This window comes from Pararge aegeria, chromosome 16, assembly GCF_905163445.1.
Source record: "Pararge aegeria chromosome 16, ilParAegt1.1, whole genome shotgun sequence".
In the NCBI taxonomy this organism is placed as follows: domain Eukaryota; kingdom Metazoa; phylum Arthropoda; class Insecta; order Lepidoptera; family Nymphalidae; genus Pararge; species Pararge aegeria.
Window position 1 is genome coordinate 3280590 of NC_053195.1, and position 20301 is coordinate 3300890.

Sequence of the window (20301 nt, forward strand, 5' to 3'; positions counted from 1 at the left end):
TAAGGATTTATAGATATCAAAAATATAAAACTTTAACTAGGTATATAAAACTTGTGTGTAAAGTAACTCCTAAAAATATAGAAGTGGGAACTTTTTCAACGGAAAATTGGTATCCATCAGCAGTTATCCTTCTTCCTCTTGCCCAAATCGATGTATTCTTTATGGTGTTCACAAAAACCTTCCCTTTTTAAAATCAGCCTTGATTCATCTTTTTGTTTAAACGTTTTTTCTTACTCAGCCAATGCAACGTGTGTTGGGAGTTCCACAAAGATTTTCAAATAATATATTTTGGTATAAATTAATAAAATATAAAATGGCATTATAAATACTTATTACCTAACATGCAGTGGCGTGCACTTCATACATGCACAAAAGCACTGCATACCCTAAAACTTTCATAAAACTGGCAATTGAGGAGGATTTTATGCCATTTTACTTCTTTGTCCTTACCCTGGTACAAATCCCTGTGCACGCCACTGCTAACATGGTATTCCAATACGACTCCAAAAGTTCACGTAGGTACGTAGGTATTATAAGTGTTGGTAAGACGAGCTCCCTTCATCATATCCACCCAATACCGACCCACTACAAGGCACGGGTCCCACAATGGGAATGGGTTAAGGCTGTAGTCCACCACGCTGTACCAGTGTGGATTGGTGGACTCCGCACACCTTTATTATGGAGAACTCTGAGGCATTCAGGTTTCCTCACGATGTTTTCCTTCACCGTTGAAGCTAATGATATTTTAATTGCTCTAAACGCACGTAACTAAGAAAAGTTAGAGTTGCGTGCTGGGATTCGAACTCACCCGAAAGTGAAGTCGAAGTCCTACCCACTGGGCTATCAACGCTACATTACTCGGTATCTTTTTCGACATTTATTAACCGCTGGCCATCTGTCTTCTCCATACAAAATGTGCAATGAGTATACGAACGCCATTTAGACTGTTATGGAGAAAAGGTTACTAAATATTGCCGCACCTCCGCTATTTAATAACTTTCCTGATTTACTAACTGGTTGTCCTGCAAAGATCTGTGCACTAGTTGTAGCGTTGGGTTAACCGCACCCCACTGGGGTCCACCAATCAACACTGGGCCAGCCAGCGTGGTGCACAAAGCCTTAACCCATTCTCATTGTGGGAGGAGACCCTTGCCCTGTAGTGGACTGGTAATGGGTTGATATGACGATGATAATGATGACCGACATCTAAAGCTAGTTGATTTAAACAGCCTTGCAACAGGTGTTCAACAGAATAGGTAGGTATTATGCAATATAACACTTTCCTTCATTAAAATAAAAAAAAAATGTTAATGTATATAATACAGTATACAATTTACATAATTAAACTCACATAACCTAGTTTTATATTGTACATTTTACGCTACATCGGAACGATGAAAGGTGTACGCACAAAAATAGATTACCTAAAACCCGACAGAGGGGATTCGTTTCTGAAATGTAGGTCACGCTAAATGCACAATCACGATCGTTTGGGTCAACTCAGACAGGCTTGGAGCAAAACTGATGAGAAACGGGGAAATAAATTGCTAGACTATCAAGCGACGTTCACCGTACAGCGAGTTTATTCACCAGGAAAAATATTCAGGATTTGTATAGGGTTACCACAGACAAGCTATCACAAATCTGAGGATTCTGTAGCAAAGAAATAAATAATGACATATCCTGTAGGTAAGTACCATGTTAAACAAGTCATATTATCCTGAATACATGTAACGTCACTACATGTTTCATGAATTTGCATAGCTAAAGTAGTTATGAATTATGATTTTAGATAGATAGATATAAATAATAATAGACTTTATTTCACATAAAGAAAAAAACAAAGCAAACAAAACAAAAGGTAAATAAATATATATTCGCAAAGGAGGCCTTATCGCTTGAAGCGATCTCTCAAGGCAACCTTTAATTTACTATAAGTTCAATTTATTGGTTAACTAGCGATTTTTACATCAGCTTTGTAATATAAATTAAATTTTTGCGCATGCACAGTGTATTTAAAATCATGTCTTTAGAATAAAATAACACTAAAATAAACAATATTTAAAATTTACAACATTAATTAAATTCAATCTTGAGTATGAGAATTGACTAGACTGTCACTAATTTACGAAAGATATTATGCGGGGTTGTGTGAAATATCAATGATCTGACTACGCTCAATGTAAAGTTTGCACAGCCGAAGCAGAGCAGTGTTGGCGCCAAAAACTGTCCTGCTACGTGATGGCACAAGTGGGGAAACATCACTACGGGGCATATTCACGGCACTCTAAAGTTCATTTTATCAAGGAAACTAGGGCAATCTACTTTATTTCGTACTAGTTTGTAGTAAAATAAGATCCAGTAAATCTCTTCTTTGTTCTAGGGTCATAATATTAAAGTACTTTTATAATTATTTTGTTAATTACTCTTTTGTTTTACTTATTACGCATTTATGACACATGAATCTTTTTTGATTGAATCTAACGTGCTGATTTGGCACACCTAAAAGCCAAAAAAAGCAAAAGAAGAAGAACAATCCCGAAAAAACGTTTCGGTAGGTACTAGGGTACCAGAAAGAAGTAAGAGATTTCATTCCGGTACAGAGATCATTTTGATATTATTCTCATTGAATAATGAAACTCTGCAAAGTTACAATATGAAGTTCTAAGCGTTTTACGGACGACTAAATCGCAGACACAATTTTCACTGGGGATGCTATAAACTTGCTCTAAATAGTTTTACGCCATCATAAAAATATAGGGGCATATTTTATACCCGCATTTATAACACTGTGATTTAGTTCTACCTCAGATACATAGTCATGTAACTTAAAAGCTTTCCTCTTTAGTATGTAGGTCTGTGGTCTCCGCAATATTCTTTTTTAACTGAAGTAGGGATTCCATGTGCCACTTTTCAAGATAGAGCACCGTTTGCGAATAACTTGACATAGTTCTTCGCATGGTTCGACATAATGTGGTCTCATAAAGTTCATACTACTGAGTTAGTAAGTGAATACCATTTAAATTTGCCTTTCAAAATACTACACTTGCAGTACAAGAACTAAGTATATTGTATAGTAAATAGTTGATAATTTCATCTCAAGTTTCCTATCAAAATCCTCAAATAACATTCATCTATACATGCTGGGAATTTAAATAAAAAACAAAAAGCCAAAGCGAAAGCTTCTTAAGATGTTGGTCGAAGCTATTAGCGAGAAGACCATTGACTGAAACGTTAACCACTCAACAATATTTATCAGTCCTCTTAGTACCCATAACACGCTTACTTTGGGTCTAGATGGCGATGTGTGTATTGCGATACCCTAATAAACAATAACACCATACAAGGTGACATTAAAAATAACCCGAACCTAATCTAAATGATATACGACTAAATATTAATTTGGGCAACTGGTGATTATATATACCAAAGGACCCTTATACCATAAGTGGAAGAGATGAATCACATAATTTCGAAGCATGTCTTGACGAGAACGGGCTTATTTTTAAACCGCGTCGACAAAAAAGGTCCGATAATACTCTTAGCGGAATAGTAATAAAACACAAATTAAAGAAATTCTACCTTAGCAGCTAGATGTATCTATGCCAAATGAGTTATGTTTGAAACAAATAGTAATTCATTAATTCAGTTTATCAATTTATTTTTTATATTTTTTTTTTTTCTACAATTACTTTTACATCTTTTTATTTTTTATTTTGTTAGCTATCATGATTAATTATTAACTAATAAGATATTAATAAGTAACTACAGATTATTTATGTGGATCTACAAGGAAAATGTTTGTATACTCATTACCACATAATGTTAATATATCTTATTAGTTAATAATCAATCATGGTATTTACTTATTTAAGAACTTGTATTGCAATGGAGTATGGCAATAAAGAATTATTATTATTAATGCTTAACTACATCACTACAGCGGTGATAGCCTAGTGGTTAGGACTCCGGCTAATACAATTTTGGGGAGCAGAGTTCGAATCCCAGCACGCATCTATAACTTTTCTTTTCGACGGCCGATTGGCGCAGTTTGCAGCGACCCTCCTTTCTGAGTCCAAAGCCGTGGGTTCGATTCCCATTACTGGAATATGTTTGTGTGATTAGCTCGAATGTTTTTCAGTGTCTGGGTGTTTATATGTATATTCTAAGTATTTATGTATATTATTTATAAAAAATTGGTTGCCTGTAAAGTCGGTATATGGGCGAAAGTTTTACGTGACAACGACTTTGAGTGGTAAAATAATTTTAATGTGAATATTCATTCGTATAGTAAGAAGAAGGATGAACTAATAGTAACAATTTAAAACATTTATTTATACAAAGAATTATATTTAAAACATTAATTTATACAAAGAATCTCGCTCTGAATTTCATATTAACAAAATTTTATTTTTACCTTTACACATACATACGTATTTATATACAAATATACATACAATAACTTGCAATACATTTGCGTACAATGAAACAGCGTTTACTACAAAGGGACGCGTGCCTTTCACTTTTTATGTCTGTCTCTCTCGCTCTTAGGCGGGCTAACCATGCCCGAGTGGAAGGGACGCGTGCCTCTCACTCGCTCTCATTGTGAGCGCATAACGTGAGCGGAGCGTAACGCAGTTTCTTGAAGTGTCACCCGGCAAACCAATTTATAAGACGTTGTCACGTCAAAAATATTCATCAGTCATCTTAGTACCTATAACACAAGCTACACTTACTTTGGGGCTAGATGGCGATGTGTGTATTGTCGTAGTATACTTATTTATCATAAGTAAACACTTGAATGTTTTGAATTAGTTTGTATGGAAAAATAAATATGCTTCTTTGGATTTCATATTTTTACACGGTGATATAGTATTTTGTTATTCCGTTACACGTTGTATATCACATTTTATAATACAAAGGTAAGTGGATGAAATTTTATCCGTCGGAACGCGCTTAACTCGGGAGCCGACGGGTTGGTGATCGTAGTAGTTTGTAGTAGTAGCATAGGGGACGCTTCTGCCCGTTTTCTATTATCCTGCATTTCACCTGCATGCTGTCCAGTGCAGATGATGCTGATGATGCAGTCCAAGTTGGTAACGGGCCAACCTGTTATGGGTATAGCAGTTCTATTAAACCCTAAATCGGTTTCGGTTTATCGCTTGGCGGCACGTCTGAATAAAAAATCTTTTATACATTTGATAGCATAATTCTTGAGTTCGACAGGCGGGCGAGTAAACGCGGTGGGTCGGGTATATTGCGAAGGATAACAAAAGAAAGTTTGTTTGGGGAACATATCGGATTTGTACGCGGACGAACTCCCGGCGGAACGCTAGTTATACAGAATCGTTGAAATCATAAATTTGCTCTATAGTCGGCACGCGATCAACACATAATAGGTAGCAAAGTGATTATGTAATGAATTATTCAATCGGCAGCTACATGTGTGAAAAGTTTGTTATTTTAAGTGTAAAACTCTAAACCACTAATGGTTCCGTACCCGTTAAGTGCCAACGAGATACTATTACAAACTACGAGCTAGCAATTGCCTGCAATTTAACCTGGTGGTAAGTGATGATGCAGTCTAAGATGTTATCGGATCAACCTGTTAGGGCTATGCCGTATGGCTGTTATATTAAGCTCATACAGTTGGCAGTTATAAATATGTATACACGCGAGATCGTACCGCAACGCCAAATCGCTTAGCGGTACCTACGTCTTTGTCGGTAGGGTGGCAACTAGCCGCGGCCGAAGCCTCCCACCAGACAAAAACTAATAATAAAAATTAAAAGAGGCTCCGATACAAGAAACTTCTTTCTTTAAGTATTTCTTGCTCTATCTTAACAATAGCATTAAGGGAAAATTCTGAAATTCGGTCTGTATGTCTGCAACTCGCATTTACCTTCCGGTTTTTGTTAATTGCTCTTTTGCGACTTGCACTACGATTTTAGTTTTCACGGTTTTTTCGCGATAAGAAGGTATTAAGCGCAAAGCATTTCTGCTAGTAAAAGCCCACTTCCAAAAAACCCGTGGTAACCTTCTGTTCGGTAAAAGTTATCTCTATGCAATATAAAACATCTGTAAGTACATTTGCTTTATAGTAAAAATCGTTTGCTCTTATTGTACATTGTTTAATTGTTTTAATTATGTCTCAGCCTAACGCTTCTTAAACTCAAACATCATAACTATTAATTAATCTTGACACTTCCGCACTCTTCGGTACATTCGATTCGCGCCATATCTATATTTTCTATAACCTTCCCCTTTGATCTGGGTTCCTGAAATTTTTAATATACACCTTTCTCCTTTCCGATCACAGATTATGCATAATACCTGGGTATTATGCATAATCTGTGATCGGATTTTGAATAATATCCCTTTTTTTTCAGTGTACCTAAATACAAAAGCAGTTTTGCTAACACTAGTATGAAATTTATCAAAACCTTCTTTGCTCTTTGACTGCGTTATATTATGATGATTACCTACATAATGGCTAAAATGACCTGTTTATTTTTAATGGTATTTAAGTTTTTTTTTTCACAATACAACTAACTTCTACTTGCATCCCAAAAGGTTTCCGTTTATGATCTATAAACAAAAAAAACATATGTAAGAACCTACCCAATTATTGAACTATCAGTTAGTTTAAGGGCTGTGATAAACATACAGAAAGCATTAAAATTACAGCTCTTTTTGCGGGAGTAAACACATCGGTTACGTCATATATATGACAAGGGAGTAAATATACTGCGTAGGTAGATAACCGCTCCCGTATTCCGTATCATATAAAGTGGCCGCACCTTCTAAAAAGGTTAGCTCAATTTGGACGATTGCATTTATATCTTGATAGCATTTGGAAAGGGCAAGCCGACATTTCTCACTGGTTACAATAGATGATGGAATTGATATGTTACATTACGGAAACTTGGCATTCTTTATCTGAACTGCGAATGGAAAACACCCCATTACTTTACCGCGGGTGTCTAAAATATTCAAAAATAGAAGTCAGAACAGCCAATCATACTTTTAAATTTTTATTATGGTGTTGTTTTTCCATTTGTTTCTTTTAGGGCAGGCAAAGATGATTGACCATACCGTCTATTCAGGCGTATAATTTTTTCTAATGACAAACTACGTTAACGAATTTACCTTAGGTCTATAATAAAGGCAGGTAGACAAAATTAATAGTTTGACATGTCTATACGTGTGTACGTCTGTGCGTGTCTAGCTGTCGCAGCTTCCGAACGGATGAACCGATTTTGATGTTGTGTTTTTTTGTTTAAAAGGTGAATTAGTCGAGAAAGTTCTTAGCTATGTTTGATGAGAATCGGTCCAGCCATCAAGGACTTGAGTTCAATCCCCGGCCTCCTCGTACATTTTGGAGTTATGAGCGTTTTTAATTTAAGCAATTAAATATCACTTGCTTTAAGAGAGAGTGAAAAGATCGTGAGGAAACCTGCATGTCTCAGAGATCTCCAGTGTTCTCATAGTCGTATCAATCTTCAATAGCCCAGCGTTGTGGTCAGAAGACCGGCAATAAGATGCTTATGATGACAGTATAGATTTTTTATTGCATTAAAAAGTAATCACATAGAATAGACGAGAAATGCGAAAGTGATTGAGCCAATTTGTGTGAACACCCACGCGATTGACATTTCAATGCGCGTTGATAAATTAGTATGGACACAGTAATTAATTACAAACGAACATCAAGTTATTATATATAGTAATAAATTATTAACGTGACTTAATAAATGGTAATTAATTATTGTTTAATAAAAGCTTGAATCTCTACGCTTAAAAAAAATTGTCTTGGTTGGTGTATTCATATTTCAATAATTATATATTTGAACTGTATGGAAGCCCCGTGGTTAGAAAATACCCTTAGTAAGAGACGATTATTTTTAGACTTAGTATTTCTCAACATACATTCCATCCGTCGTCGTCGTCCGTCTTTTAACACAATATAAGGGTGTGCGACATCGATCGATTTATAAATCTATTCTTTAATAGCCCCGGTGTTACTAAGAACTTGAATCATGCAAAGTTTCATGTTTTCATGAATTCATTCATTTCGTTGTTCCGCGACAGATCGATCGATCGATAAAAGTGTAATAAAAGTAGCCTCCAAATATATGTACAAAATATCTTCAGTCTACAGAATTGGACTGCAGAAAGTATTATTTCTTTTTTTAAAGGAGTGGTGTCGAACGAAATCAATGCAATAAATAATATTCCTCTGAGTTTTTTTCTCAGACTTTTCATAGAAAAATTGACCTAAAATTTCAGTAGTAACAACATCAAAGTAAAATTGTTTCAAATTTGGCATAGGTTACCCTTTCAATGAATACAGGTACGTACAGAAATTCTTTTTTCCTTTTTTTTTTTTTTTTTAAGAAGTGGTGTCGAACGAAATCAATGTATGTTTCTCAGAGTACCTTTTCATGAAAAAGTTGAACGAAAATTTCAGCAAAAACATATTACAACAATGTAAAATTTGTTTCAAATTTGGCATAGGCATTACCCTTTCTACCTACCTTAGGTGCCGAATCTCAAAAATGCAATATCCCATTTTAGAATGTAAATGAAAATAATTTTTAGCTGTGTGAGAGATGAACGAATTTATGAATGTGAAAAGCGTATTCATTCTCGAGGTCAAACTCGAGGATTGATATATTTCATGAACGTGATGAAAACCTTTTCAAAATTTTGTTGTTGGCCTAATTAGGGCCTATACAGAGGTATTGCAGAGTCAGGGCTTTTGAGATTTGGGCCGCCGGAACTATAAAACTATTCACGGACTTTCCGTCAATTATCTTCTATCGCACATAAAAAAAAAATAGTCTTGGTTTGGAAGTTTTGTACTTAGTTTGTATTGAGTCGTTCGAATACGTCAAAAAGTATCTATAGCAGTACAGTATAGATTTTTTTTCAGTGACAGCTTCCGCCATTTTTATTTATGCCGCAAAGTAGCATTGCTGTCGCCAGTTTCCCAGTCTGAAGGCTATGGGGTCCCGGTGTAATTAGTGGCACATGAAGCTTAAAACCTTAGCCTAATCTTTAGCCACTTTGCAGTGCGTGCCCTTTGCAATTCGCATACCCTGCGAAGTATAAGCTCTGTTTAAGTATAAGGTGAGGAGTTTTCAGTTACGATGGTTTTGGGGGCCCAGTGGCGTGCACTTCATACATGCACAAAGGCACTGCCTACCCTAAAATTGATATATAACTCTTATAGCAGGAGGATTTATGCCGTTTTATGCAATTGTCTTTTCGTATGCATACCCTGGTAATAAACCAAGTGCGCGCCACTATCGGGGCGCACTTGGGATATTTTATGACAAATTACCGAATGAAATCTTTGAGATGTCAATGAGTTCAAAGTTTATGTAAAACGTAAGCTTATAGAAAAATCCTATTACAATGTAAAGGATAACTTAAAAGATGAAAAAGCTTGGGTGTAAATTGCTCTAACTTCATAGCTTAATATTAATTTACTGTGAGATGGTGACAACAAAAAAAAAAATTGCCCGGCTAAGTTTGTTGTGGGCTCTTCTTAGACCAGGGCGCGTTTGGAACCCTCGTAGCTTTAGATTAAGCGAACGAAGTTATCACCATCCCCTTACAATGAATGAATGAATGAATACACTTTTACATATCATGTTAACATATATGTGTGAAGGGTTTTGGACAAGGGTATGCATAAAGAAGGTAAATACTTCGTTTTTATGAATTTACAAACATTTTAGGGTAGGCAGTGTTTTTGTACAAGTATGAAGTGCACGCCACTGGTTAAAAGTATTTTACGTCGATATGATTGTGTAAATGTACCAGTAAACTAGTTCTATATGGGTCACGGCCCCAAAGATACGTAGGGAGCTGAATAAACGAGCATTGGATATAGAGATATGGCTGCCTAGTTAGCACGTGTGCAATTAAAATTTGTTAAGTGGTAATAGTCTAGTTTTAGACCTTCAGGTGGGCAGAGTTCGATAACCAGCACGGACGTCTAATATGTCAGAGTTATGTTCGTTTAAGCAATAAGTATTATTTTGACTAACCAGCCAGCGCTTGACAACAATCCTAGAAAGCCCGTTAGAAAGCAACGATGAGGTATACGATAAAATATTTATATGAATATATTACGTATAACATATTAAGGTATTTTGTTTTTTATACCTTGAATGAATGAATGAATAAATACACTTTTCTTTGGTGCACAATAAAAGATTAATTCATTCATTCATTCATTCATTAATTCATTCAAGGTCATCATCATTCTCCTGGCGCATTCCCTATTTGGGGTCGGCCCTCCTGATACTTGTCCGCCATTTAATACGGTCTTGTGTCATTTCTGGTGTTAGGCCCAGAGTTTTCATGTCATTGAAAACGGTTCTAGTCCAGGTGGTAAGTGGGCGACCTCTACCTCTTTTGCCTTCATCTATAGCCATTACTCGCTGTGTCATGTGGCTTTTGTCTCTACGCATTACATGCCCGTACCAGCGTAATCGGCTCTCCTGCATCTTATGCTGTACTTCCGCAACTTTAATTCATTCAAGGTATAAAAAACAAAATAAAATTAATAAAAAACGAGGTAAATTGATATCCTTACCTACATATCCTGTGAAAAAATGTATTTAATTAACAAAGAAACTCTTCTGAGATTACAAAGCTCTTTATGTAATTAAGCAGCAGAAAGATAAAACAAAGTAAGCCCACCAGTCTATAATTAACTTAAGGTCAGTCTTAGTTAACCTTTTCAGCGAAATTATGATAAAAAGCTTTCTAACTTTTTATTTAAACCTGAACTATTCATATTTTTTGCCCCAGGGTGCAATTTTCAATTAATGATACATTCAAAGAACTTTCCCCTCATAAAGTTGTTTTTTTTTTTTTTTAATAATGAATAATGAACTACGACAATACACACATTGCCATCTAGCCCCAGAGTAAGTGTAGCTTGTGTTATGGGTACTTGATAACTGATGAATATTTTTATGAATATAATATACACTACTTTATTATAAACAGATAAACAACCAAACACTGAAGAACATTCTAGTTCATCACAAACACATTTTCCAGTGTTGGGAATCGAATCCACGGCCTTGGATTCAGAAAGCAGGGTCGCTGTCCACTGCGCTAATCGGCTGTCTAATCTCAATCTCTATTCGGCTGTTTATTTAAGTTTCATTGAATATGCCGTTGGAAATTAACTAAACCTAGGAATTGCATTCATCGGATACCTAGAAATTTAGGAGATTCCTAGAGAAATAAAAGTTTCTCGATCTCTTATATGAAGTCTACAATTTTAGGCGCCGTCTAAAGCTACGACGCCGATTCCGCGGATCGAAAAGTTTAGGTAACTCGTAAATTGACACTTGACAGATGAAAAACAATAAATTCGGTATTTCTTAATAACCTTTAATACCGCACCTTGTGGCAAAAACCATAAACAAGTTAGGTTATAAGAGTTACCTGTTGAAAATCGATTGGTGAAAGGTAAATGTGTACCTATCCTCTTTGACCCGTCTTAGGTAGCTAAAAAAAGCCAAAACTGAAAGTCTCATTTAATCATCATTATCACAGACTATATAATAATTACATTTGAAATAGAATGCTCAAGCGTTCTTTACTAAGGCGTATTTAAATCCCGACAATCCGCTTCCCAGGGCTTCTTTGTTTCGTAAAAGTATCAACTAAACCACAGTTGTAAGCCGTTCGGCCGCTTAAAATTCTAATACGATTATTTTCCGAGAAGGCTTCCCCTCAAACCGTACCTAACTTTTTGGAGTTAAATTTCTTGGTACGGCAGGGAATGGTTAATAAAGAAAAACTGTTGGAGAACTTTTAAACGGTAGCGGGAAAAAGGTTTATACCCGTTTTCACTAACCCTAGGAAACGCTTAAATCGGATGCCTAATGATTCGGGTGATGCGTAGAGAAATAAAACGTTTCACCAGCTTTTAGGTGATAAGTAACGACGTTATGCGTAATATTTATTTACGTAACCGATTTGGTGGTGCGGAATGTTTAGGGAACTCGTACCGTAACAGATGAAAAAAAAGTCTTTTTTGTTTAATAACCTTAAGAATGAAAATTGTGATAATACAAACACTCCTTGTGGCAAGAATCATAGACAAGTCAGGTCATATGAGTTGCTTAGTGAAAATCGATTTGGGAAGATAAATATATGCCTAAGAATCTTCTTTGATTAGGTGTTACTTACTCGTTCGTCGTTAGTGAAAACGGGCATTAATCGTTTGAGAACCAAGAAACTTAAAAGTTGAACAGTGGGATAGGATCACAAAAAACCGACCTGCAGATATAGGGATTGCGTAAGAATCTTCATGTTCGTTAATAGAACTCAAAAATGAGCAAAACAAAAGATAGTTCAGCTATTTTCATAGCTAAGATTAGGAAGTGACATTTAGATGGCACTCAAGGACTATACATTTAAATGCTTTTCGTTCTAAAACGGGAATGATTCCTGTAGTATGCTTAGGGTGGGTGATTAACGTTTGGTCGTTGTCCGACCATTGGCAGAGTGCCAGATGATTCAGGGCGTTCAGGGCATTAGGTACCGTTGGGTTATCAAAGTATGTTCCATTTTCAAATTGCCTTGCGCAATATGTATCTGTTCGACATCTCTGCTGTCCTGGTATCTAAATAAAGAGATATTGAGTGTTACTGTCAAGAATTTCCATCCGTAAGTTACAGAAATAGAGGCTACTACTAGTTGCCGTGCCCCGGAGAGCACGTTAAATGGTCGGTCCCAGTTATAATCACTAACATGTAACAATAATCACCACCAAATTGTACTCTCTTGATATGTATTTATATCTCTGTAACTACTTTTTTTCTTTGGTGTACAATAAAAGTGTATTCATTCATTCATTCAATAATCGTTTAAACCCACCATACCGCATTGGTGCAGCGGTCCCTCTCTTATAATATGAGTAAAGAGGTCTGTCAACAGACATTGGCATTTTGGCTGAGAATAAACAAGATGCGTTGTGATATAAGCAACAAGGTCCAATGACTAATCAATGTATGCAAATTATTAAATACTGATGTATTGGGTTCAATGTACTGATTAATTAAAACAACAAAAAAATTATAAGCGCTACAAAAAGACCAAGGCTACATAAATTGACTCGGTCCAAATTTGATGCCTTTCTAAACGTCAATTAGCACAATATATTATCGTTACGTAATCATACTACCTACCTAACTTGAAATATATGTTAAATTTACTTTTCCAATAAAACAAATAGCATGCATATCATTGCTCACAACTCCAGAAGTCTGCATCCTCAATGGGTAACTTGGCTGGTATAGTCTTCTATTCATTGTTTTTCTTTGACGCAAAAACGACGAGGGTGCTATAAGGTTGACGTGTCTGTTTCTGTCTTTGGCATCTTACCGCATGAAGAATTTTGTTTTTTTCTGTTTGAAAGGTGTATATACCGGAGTGTTCCTCGCTGTGGCCATCGCCACAGTATGGCGAATTATATATTTTTTTCACAACACTAGTAGAATAATGTACATGATATTGCAAGTCGGGGTTTTTAAATTAATATTTTAGTATAACAGGAATCTTTGTTAATTTAGCAAAAAAGAAAGTTAGGTATTTACACATGATATATATATAAACATTTTAGCTATTCGAGAATAAGTTAGCTGGTAGAAACCATTACTTTCTATTTTTCAATACCATAAAACTGCGGTAATTACTATCTACTGAAGTTTATGTGGTGCTGGTAACATTACTAAACTTAATAGATTATATACTAAGTAATCAATGTGACTCCCACTGAGTAATCCCTCCTTAGTCTTTGGCCAGATATTGGGCGGCTCCGCGACCTCCTAGGAACCTATCGGTTCCTTCAACTCGTCTAACTATCACAGTTCATGAGATGCAGCCTGGTAACAGTCGGACAGACAGACAGACGGACGAACAGTGGAGTCTTAGTAATGCGGTCCCGCTTTAACCTTAGTCAAACCATTCATCAACGTTGCACATTAGGTAAGTATTAAATTGCAGTCATTGTATAGTGTCAGCACTAGACGCAGTGGCGAGGCCGTTTCAATTCAATACAGTGACAAAATGGACGTCTATCCGTCCGTGACAATGTCACGGCTAAAGGACATACTGCGCAGTGTTTATTTACTTACCATACATCAGAGTGCCTAGTGTGAGATATTCTACTTAAGTTAACTTATTCGATCGCGTGAGCCATCTTTTTACAATACTGGGAAACCGTATTGCCACTAGATTGCGCTCGTAACCAAAGTGACTGAATTTTCTTCGGTCTGGCCTGGTGGGAGGCCTTGGCCGTGGCTAGTTACCACCCTACCGACCAAGACGTGACGCTAAGATATTTAGTGTTCCGGTGCGATGTCGCGTAGAAACCGATTAGGGGTATGACTGACCTATTTTGCCATACCCTAACAGGTTAGCCCGAAACCATCTTAGACTGCATCATCACCAGGTGACATTGCAGTCAAGGGCTAACTTGTAGTGGGATTAAAAAAACAGGAAAGTGTCGAAGCTGAAGCTAATGGCCAATTGACTATAGGGTCAAATGTGCTGGAATGGCAACCCCGCACCGATAACGAAGCTTTACAAGACACTCCTCATGATTAAAAGAATCGCTGGATGTAAGCAAAAGAATTTAAAAAAAAAAAATTCTACGGAATTTGCACGGAATAACATAGACACCTAGTGTCTATGTCATTATACAACATTTAATATGTAGACATGATCGTCGTTATTGTAGAGCTAAATAAACATTTCACTAATCTTAACCTTATTACGATACGTTAGAGGTTGGATAGAAGCAGGCGTTACTTTGCGGAATTCCATGATATATTATGAAAATTAAGATTAATTTGCTATACTTCGCGAAAAGCAGTAGAAACTGTAAGGTGTAATTTATAATTTCTTCAATCCTTATACTCCATACCAAACAGATCTTCGGCAATGTACCCACTAAGCAAGTTGGGCTCAGAAACCGAAGCATCCCCAGATGATGTTGACTTCACAATGAATAATTGTAAAGTATTGACTTTACAATTATTGGATTGAAAAAATTATAAATTACACCATACAGATTTTCTTGCTTTTCGCGGAGTATATATAGCAAATTAAGCTTAATACGTTAGAGGTAACAATTGGGAAGGACGGTTGAACATGCTCTACGAGGCTCGTGGGTGGAAGAGTTCCGAAATGTATATAACGGAGATCGGGCAGAAGCGTCCTCAGTACTAACTACTGAACTTTTGGTTGATCCATAGTCGTAAAAACTTATCACTATCAAACATATTACACCCTTAAAATAAAACCCAAAACTCGATTTCCGCTGACTAGTTGAAAAGCAAACTTGCTTATCTAGAATTTAACTAGCAAGTTTATTACATTTAAGTGCTCCTGTTTTTACTTGAAACTAGAGGACATAAATTGTATAACGAATCAGCGAATATTCAGTTCATAGCAATTTAGTAGTTTACTAATTCATAACCGGTAGTGAACGAATGTCGACCCGGAATCGTTGGCTGTAGAAATTATGTTTCAAATAACACCAATGTAACTTGAGCTTCCACGCTTCTTGAGAAGTTTACATATTACATGTTGTATTTTATGTTAAACACAGGAATATATTCCGTAAACTGTGTTGTTGAAGGGCTAATATAGCGTGCACTTTAAATAGAAATTTTGCATTGTATCCAATTGTATCGTGTAACCAGCGAAGACGGAAGACCTTTAGAAATTGGCGCACATCACGTTCTATTTCTGAATTTAATCCTATTTCACAGATTATATTGCAATTAGAGTTGTGCATTACCAAAATCAAAGAGTATAGGCATTTCAACACCACAAGTTTGATAAGAAAACCGTTTCTATGATCGGTATGGGATCAGTAACTTGTTGGAAATACGAGAATAAATTAGAAATTAAACAGATGTAACCGAAATTGTAATGAAAATAACTAAGAAAACCATACTTTAAAATTTCGTTAGAGAAGGTAAAGTAAAGTAACATTGAGAAATGTTACTCTGTAGTTAAAAGTGGATAACCATTTAGGCAGAAATATGTTCAAAAATAACCCATCTTAAAATGTGCGGGTATAGATAGCATCTCTACATATATTATATTATCTGTAAGAGCAACGCCAGAAATGGAAGTTTTCATACATATTTTGCTTAAATTATAGTTTGAGTTAAAATGCCTTTGAGTTTTTCCGCATACCATTTATTGATTCGATTTGTTTGTTAATAATTTAGGATGACAATGCACATCGCACCATCCTATAGTCATACTATTGCTGTCGCATGATATTGTGATTCAGATAGGAACGGCTTAACCATGTTTTTAAGTCTAAAAGGGCTTCTGCAGGGCTAGCACAGGTAGGATACAAAAAATATATCCCCCGATTAAATCCCCTGACAAGAGATATAATAAACGTGTTGTGTGTTAGAGAAAGTTACCCCCGTTTATTATTATTATTACACATATATTATTTGGATATTATTTCCAATTGTGCGCCAATGCTCTGAGAGTTGATAAAGCTGTGGCAGAAAATAAATATTTATCTCGTTTGATGTCGTCTGTCCACCTGTTTGGGGGCCGCCCAAACCCGGTGCGGGGTTGCCATTCCAACACCTTGGAACTTCAACGTCCATCGGTTCTCCGAGCTATGTGCCGCGCCCATTGCCACTTCAGCTTCGTGACTCATTGAGCTATGTCGGTAACTCTAGTTCTTCCTCCGGATCTCCTCATTACTGATTTGATCACGTACAGATACTCCAAACATAGCTCTTTCCATATTTCTATTCTCTTCTCTCTTCTCGATATGTCTTATCGATATATGTATAATTAAATAAATAAATAAAATAAAAAAAATAAAAAGCCTTTTTATTCTCACATCTCTTAAATTACTTACAAATGTTGTTATTAAGTTAGTACACAATTATATCCTAAAATCTACATTGTTAGTTTGGTTAGTCAGTATTTTTTATTATGATTATCTTAGGTAATATGAGCCCCTTCCCGGGTAAATGCCTCCCCCAACCTTTTTTCCATGTTTCTCTTTCCTTGCCTTGCGTCATCCAATCGTTCCCTGCAGCTCGTTTGATGTCATCAGCCCACCGTTTGCTTGGTCTGCCAACATCCCTGTTACCATCAGGTCCTTTCCACCGTGTGGTTTATAATTATGACTGTATATTTACTTACTAGCAGTTCTCTGCTGTTTCACCCGCGTTATATTTAGTTCAACCAACGAAGCAGCCAATTAAAAAGTCGTAACACATATATATATATATAACAAATGTATCGCCTTATAAAGAGCCGCCAACGCCGTCTTAGGTATAATACCATATTATGCATCACTTGCAACTGCCTCACTTCGGAGCTTAGCATCGGTCAATGACTCCTCAACTATTGGACATCTCTTTGTGTTTACTTATATAACTACTAGCAGATCTCTAAACATTTATTTATTACATTTATTTTAGGTGAGTAGAAAATCTGAGTTTTAGTTTAGTTGTTAAAGAAACCCCGTAGTCATATCTTACAACGTTTATTCGTTTAAGGGAGCGTCCATAAATTACGTGAGGTGTTTTTTTTAATTTTCTGTCACTCTCTCCCCCCCTGGTGAGATGTCGTGAGATTTTATTCAATCCCCTCCCCCATAACCCAAGCTCACGTGAAATTTTTCAAAATGTGGGTTTCTTACGTTAACGCGTTGGATTGTTATTGTAAAAAGACTAATGGACCAATGGATCAAAATAGTATATTTTTTTTTTATTTTCAATCTGGGAAAAAAATTGCGTGATATTTGCCAAGACCCCCCTCTCTCCAACGTAAGATTAGATGAGATTTGTCTCGACCCCCTCCCCCCCTTATACATCTCACGTATTTTATGAACGCCCCCTAAGTAACTAATCACAGCATAGCACATTATGCATATACACTCAAACATCATTCTATCTGAACTTATCGCACACTGTTAATTAACTACAAAGAGATAACTTCTTCCAGCTTCTCTTGACACTTCTGTCTGTACTCCTCTGTACCTCTATTTTCCCCGCCATTTTATATGACCTTCCTTTTTGATCTGGGTTCCTGTCATTTTGAATTTCTACTCCAACTTATACCGACCACAGATTAAGCATAATTGTGACCAGTCTGAACGAAGATAACTTTTTATCTTTATTCTCGCAAAGCCGAGACTCGCAAATTTTTTATCCTAAGGTACTCTACATTAGTCTCGGGAATCAGGAGCTTATGTAGAGTTTTGCAATTCCCCAGACATGCAAGTCTTTGTGGGGGAGGTATTATTACCAATCGTAATTTTGTTGGATCTACATAATAAATAATTCATATCTAATTGCAGTGCGTAAATACCGCTCTTAATACGTCTGAGTTATTTAAGTTCATTCTACAGTCGGTGATAGCCCAGTGGGTAGGACTTCGACTTCAAATTCGGGGGGCCGAGTTCGAATCCCAGCACGCGACTCTAGCTTTTCTTAATTATGTGCGTTTCAAGCAAATAAAATATAACTTACTTCAACGGTGAAGGAAAACATCGTGGGGAAACCTGCATGCCTGAGAGTTCTCTATAATGTTCTCAGAGGTGTGGGAGTCCACCAATCCGCAATGCGCCAGCGTGTTGGACTACCTTAGCCCTTTCTCATTGTGAGACGAGACCCGTGTCCTATAGTTGGCCCTTAATGGGTTGATGTGATGATGTCCGAGCTATTTAACTTCATTCTACAGGGGGATTGCCCAGTAGCAGTGGCGTGCACTGGGTTTCTTACCAGGGTATGCGTACAGCAGGAAAATGGCATAAAACGATAAAAATCTTCTATTATACGTTATATAAAAATTTTAGGGTGGACAGTGCTTATGTGCATGGGTGAAGTGCACGCCACCGCCCAATGCGTAGGACTTCGACTTCACTTTGGGGGGGCCGAATTCGAATCACAGCACGCGACTCTAGCTTTTCTAAATTATGTGCGTTTAATGCAATTAAAATATTACTTTCTTCAACGGAAAAACATCGTGGGGAAACCTGCATGCTGAACTCGCATGAGTTCTCCATAACGCAAGGGCCAGCGTTGTGGACTACGGCCTTAACCCCTTCCATTGTGGGACGAGACCAGTGCCCTGTAATGGGTTGATATGATGATGTTCAAGATTCTATAAAGAAAGAGCTGGCAGGTGAAAATATTGCACAAACCAAAATGATAGTTTATAATAGTGACAATTAATACGCTTTCTAGATAAGGAAATTTGAATCATGCCACAACAAAAGGCGCCATTATACCTCAATTACACGGAAAACTGCGGCACGTGAGCCGTTTTATAATTGGCCCCAAGTGTTCAACGATAGCGAAACTAAAGACCCTTTATACGCAGCGACATCTTCACAGTTAGGTTCTGAGTACTCCAAAACGATATTGAAAGTACTTATATACTATTAATATTCTTCACAGCGAAAACAACATGGTTATTCTTGACCATATTTATGATTCAATTGTTATCGGTTTTACAAGATTTAGTAAAATTTTGTGCATAAATTTAAAAAAAACTATTTATAGCCATATAGCCCTTATAAGAAATGTAGTAGCCCGCGTGCTTTTATGCGTTTATTACGGTTTTTTTTTTAAATCCCGTGGGAACCTTGTGTATCCCTGAGATAAAAAGTAGCTTACGTCACTCTCCGTCCTTTCAACTAACTCTATGGCAAAAATCTATTACAAATTGCAACGCCGCAAACTCCGGAAAAAGGTGTCCTGCCTTTTGGCGCTCTTAAAGCGCGTCGGACGCAAGTAAAGCCTACGCAATACAGTCGGAACTTTGCACAAGTTCAAAAATGGCGTGTTAGTTAAATATTTCAATCTTACCGAAAGGCGTGTGTCGCCTGGCTACATCAAAGACTCTGCACGTACTACATTGGTGCGTTACGATTCGTAGGATTTAAATGACTAAATATTTATTACTTTGATTTTCCGTCGTTTCTCTATCGTTATTAATGTAAATAAAAATTACAATAATGCTGATTTTATGATAGGAAAACATTATTTTCCATAGACGAGTTATGAAGAGTGGTCTTATCATTTACATGGCAAAATTAGGTATACAGGTAACAGTGGAGGCCAGTGTAATTTGCTTAGCTGTGTGGCTTGTAACTAGCTATTCTGCAATGCAACAATAAATAATAATAATAAATAAATAAATATACTACGACAATACACACATCGCCATCTAGTCCCAATTTAAGCGTAGCTTGTGTTATGG

At 36.6% G+C, this 20301-nt stretch overlaps 1 protein-coding gene across 2 annotated transcripts in view; it reads left to right on the forward strand.

The window, feature by feature from the left end:
* The window catches only part of LOC120630251 (F-box only protein 32), a 32979-nt gene that overhangs the window by 933 nt on the left and 11745 nt on the right, over window positions 1–20301 (forward strand). The gene's annotated exons all lie outside the window — the stretch shown is intronic.